General features: G+C 47.3%; 1 pseudogene; it reads right to left on the bottom strand.

Moving 5' to 3' along the window:
- Positions 1–871: 871 nt before the first annotated feature.
- Positions 872–3,080, bottom strand: LOC110580478 (annotated as a pseudogene).
- Between the last annotated feature and the right edge of the window lie 1,001 nt (positions 3,081–4,081).

Below are 4,081 nucleotides of genomic sequence, written 5' to 3'. Positions count from 1 at the left end.
ACTATTATTTATGACAGTGTGACCATGCATTTGTGGACAACTACAACGGTAAAACACCAAGTGTGAACCATATTATAAACTAGAAACTTTAATCAACGTTAACAAATGTACCACACTAATACAATGTATTAATTAATACTAGGGGATACTATAAAGGGAGGATTTTTATGGGAACTCTCTGTACTCTCTACTCAGTGTTTTGTTCTGTAAATCTAAAACTGTTTTAAAAATGAGGAATTAACTTTAAAAATGTTATTGATAACTCAAACAATTTATTCAATAATTCAGAATGTTGACGAAAGTCTTGCAATAAAATGCAAAACAATAATTTAGGTGTGTGATGTGATTTGAAATATTAAATTTTATAACAAGTAATAAGCAGTCAGATTAAAAGCTTTATAAATAGATTAGTATTTCCAAATACACATGCAGTTAAATTTGCTGAAAAATATGTTTCCCAGTTTCTAGTCTTTTATGCAGCTCTAAACACAATTGCAGAGAATTGCGTCAATCAGATATTAACTTTGAATATTAAAAAGAACAAAAATGTTATGGCACAGCTAACATTTTAGTGTGAAAATCTGTATGTACGTGGCAAAAATCAATGCACACATTGATAAACACATATTTTGTAAGTAAAAAATAAAATAAAATAATGCATTAGTTAAGGAAATAAGCTTATTAACTCTCCACTCCATTCACATAGCATACAAAATATTAAACATTGTACAAAAGAAACTGAAACACCCATCTAAACGTTCAAACCACAGATTATGCTTTGGTGGTCCTGGCTACAAAATGTCATTTTAAATAAAAATGACAATACATATGGAAACATATTTCTTTTTTTCTTTTTTCTTTTTTTTTTTACCATTTAACTTGTTTTAATGTTTCTTCACAAATGGTGAAAAATACTAAAGTACAGACAAGGAATAATCATAATGTTGTGGCCAACATTATAAATATGGAATTATAAATTTAAAACATTTTCTGGTTTAAAAAATAAATCTGGTAGTCAATGCAGCTCTGCGGGGTCTCTGCGTCTAGTAGGGCCGGTCTCTGCGTTCCTGACGGTGCTCGCCTTTATCCATTTTTCCAGGTCCTCCGCGCCCGCCCTTCTTCCTCCCATCTGTTCCATCAAAGGTCCAGGGGGCCCAGCAGGGCCGCCCCGTCTTCCTCCACCAAAGCCACCTCGGTCCACGCCCCGGCCACCACGGAAGCCCCCTCTGTCTCCACCACGGCCACCTCTGAACATACCACCGGGACCACCGCGGTCCATGAGGCCGCCTCTTCCGCCCCGCATGCCACCACGGCCACCTCTGAACATACCACCGGGACCACCGCCGTCCATGAGGCCGCCTCTTCCGCCCCGCATGCCACCAGGGCCGCCTCTGCCACGGTCACCAGCCGGGGGTGGAAAGGGTGGTGGAAGGAAGCCTTCAGGCTGCGGGGCCTTACACTGGTTGCATTCTGTTCTCCAGGCGAAGTTCTGGTTTCCACACCCCGGATTGGGGCACTGCCAGTCCCCAGCTCGGTGCTGGACATTTCCTCCTCCGGACGGGTTCCCTCGGGAACCCCGAGGCCCTCTTGGGGGAAAGCCACCTCTGTCTCCTCCACGGCCTCCCATACGACCCATGGGGACCCCAGGACCTCCCGGGCCCCCTGGACCTCCACGAAGTGGCGGCGGCAGCCCTCTGCCCTCACGGGGAGGCATACCACCCCGCATGCTGTTCATCGGAGGCTTCTTCCCAGCAAGAGAAACCTTAAGTTTGCTCCCTTGAAAAACTTTCCCATCAAACCACTCCACAGCAGCCTTGGCAGTTGGTGGGTCTTCATAGGACACTGTAGCATCACCTTTGGGCTTTCCTGTTTCCTTGTCCAAGTAGATATGGATCATGGGTTGCCCGGTTCTCTTGTTCATCTTAACAACTCCACACTGCTTAAAGAAGTCTGCCAGATCATCTAGAGTCACATTGTCATTTAAGCCTTGCACGGAAATTGCACTGTTGTCAGAGTCTTCATCTGGATCTCCAGGTGGGCCTAGATCAAGATCTGGTCCTTCGTCCATGGGTCCACCAGGCTTATTGAAGCCACCTCGCTCTCCAGCGCCCATTCCACCGCGTCCTCCTCCCCGCCCACCTCTGCTCATGCCTCCACGATCCAATCCCCCTCTTCCCCTGCCCCGGTTATCAGGGCCACTCATGCTCCGGTTTTCTCCTGGTCCGGAAAATCCTCCAGACTCCTGCCCATAAACACCCATGCTACTGGGGTGGTCCTGTCGGAATGAACTCTGCTGCCCGTAGCTGCTGCTCTGTTGGCTCTATTGGCTTGGAGCCTGGCTGTAGGATCCAGTTTGGTGGGGATAACTAGTGGGCGGCTGCTGCCCATAGCTGCTTTGTTGACCATAGCTACTCTGCTGTCCATAGCTGCTCGGCTGCCCATAGGTGTTCTGCTGAGAGTAACTGCTCTGATCATAACTAGTCGGCTGTGTAGAGGAGTAGCTGGTAGGAGAATAAGATGGAGGTGCTGTGACTGGCTGCATGGGGTAGCTCCCAGGTACCTGGGGATAACTGTAGCTACTCTGCCCATATCCTAGGCTGGGCTGGTTGTAACCCCCTGTGCTAGATTGAGGTTGACTAGTCTCAGCGGGTTTGTTACCATCCTGCGGTCTTGCAGGTGCGGTGGCTGCCGGCGGCTGCCCATAGGCTGGGTAAGCAGGCTGAGTGCCATAAGCAGACTGAGCTGCATAGGAGGCCTGGGTGGTAGTGACCGTAGCCGTGGTCGTTCCGTGAGCACCAGTGCCGTCCCCCTGGACAGGCTGACTGTATGCCTGGGGAGCAGCTGGAGCAGTATAACCAGCGCGAGGCTGTCCATAAGAAGCTGCATAGGCGGTCTGCCCATAGGTCGCGGTGGTCTGAGCCTGGTATAGCTGACATCAGTGGGCTGTCCATAGGTGCCATAACTTTGCTGCGCATATGCCTGGGTGGTCTGTGCGTATCCTTGAGTGGGCGGGGCGGTGTATGCACTGTATGCGGTATGCACACCGCTTGGCTGTAGGTACTGTAATCCGTGGACGCCATTTTCTCTCCTTCCTTCTCGTTCTCTCTGGAAACATATTTCTAGTAAGATTTTTCAGTTGTGATGGCATAAATCCTCCTGCTGTAAATTATACCACACTTTGCCTGCAGGTGTAAAGAAATCATCACTGCCCTGGAAATGACTCTAGATTTAATTTTTCTATTTCTATGTGAACTCCTGAGGGGGACATATATTTCTTCAAGAATGAGAATATTCCCCTGTGCAAGCTCTCCCTTCCCCAGGCTCTGTGCAATATTCTGTGCCCCATGGCAGGAATAATGCTTAACCATTAGCATCGTAAACCGCTTAAAGGACAAGGTGTGGGTGATTTGAAAGATACATCAAGTGGAACTGAGCAAATTAGGCCTGTTCCTGTTGTTTCATCTTTATTTATTAAAGGCAATAATTCTGTCCTAATCCTTTGTACAGCACTTTATCCATTATGTGGCGTGTAAAGCTCTTTAAATGATTCTCGTTGATGTCTTCCTTCTTCTCACACAGGCAAAAGGTTCAGATGGCTCTAATTCCTTAATGTGAGGCCATGAGATCAGCAGATTCTTGTGGTTCCTGATGTTAAGGGGTCTGTAGAGACTTATCCTCTCCTCCCCAAAATAAGAACTTTTAACTGATGAAGTAAGCCAGAAACAGATCAAAGCAGACAAAAGTAATGTCCTTTTAAAGTTTTCAGGCATTGGGGATGGTGAACTTAATTTTGTTGAAAGTATGAGCATGATTCAAGACAAAACATGCCAGTCAGAAGAAGCGGGGCCAGTCACCCCTGTAAGCCATGAAAAGTCAAGTCAGTAGGATATGGGCACTGCTCATCCAAGCTCTGCGGCCTGGGGAGGAACCAGCGGGGTTTCCAGTTGTATGGTCCCACTGCCCTAGCCATAGCTTTTGAGGGGATGGATAAAAGGGAGGAGAGCTGTTGGACTCATTGGTAAGACCATTTCTACTAAGCATTTCTCTCCTCCCCTCCCTGGTCCATTGCCATGGTCACCTA

This window comes from Neomonachus schauinslandi, unplaced genomic scaffold (assembly GCF_002201575.2).
Source record: "Neomonachus schauinslandi unplaced genomic scaffold, ASM220157v2 HiC_scaffold_3061, whole genome shotgun sequence".
NCBI classification, from domain to species: domain Eukaryota; kingdom Metazoa; phylum Chordata; class Mammalia; order Carnivora; family Phocidae; genus Neomonachus; species Neomonachus schauinslandi.
This window is presented reverse-complemented; position numbering and strand designations above follow the sequence as displayed.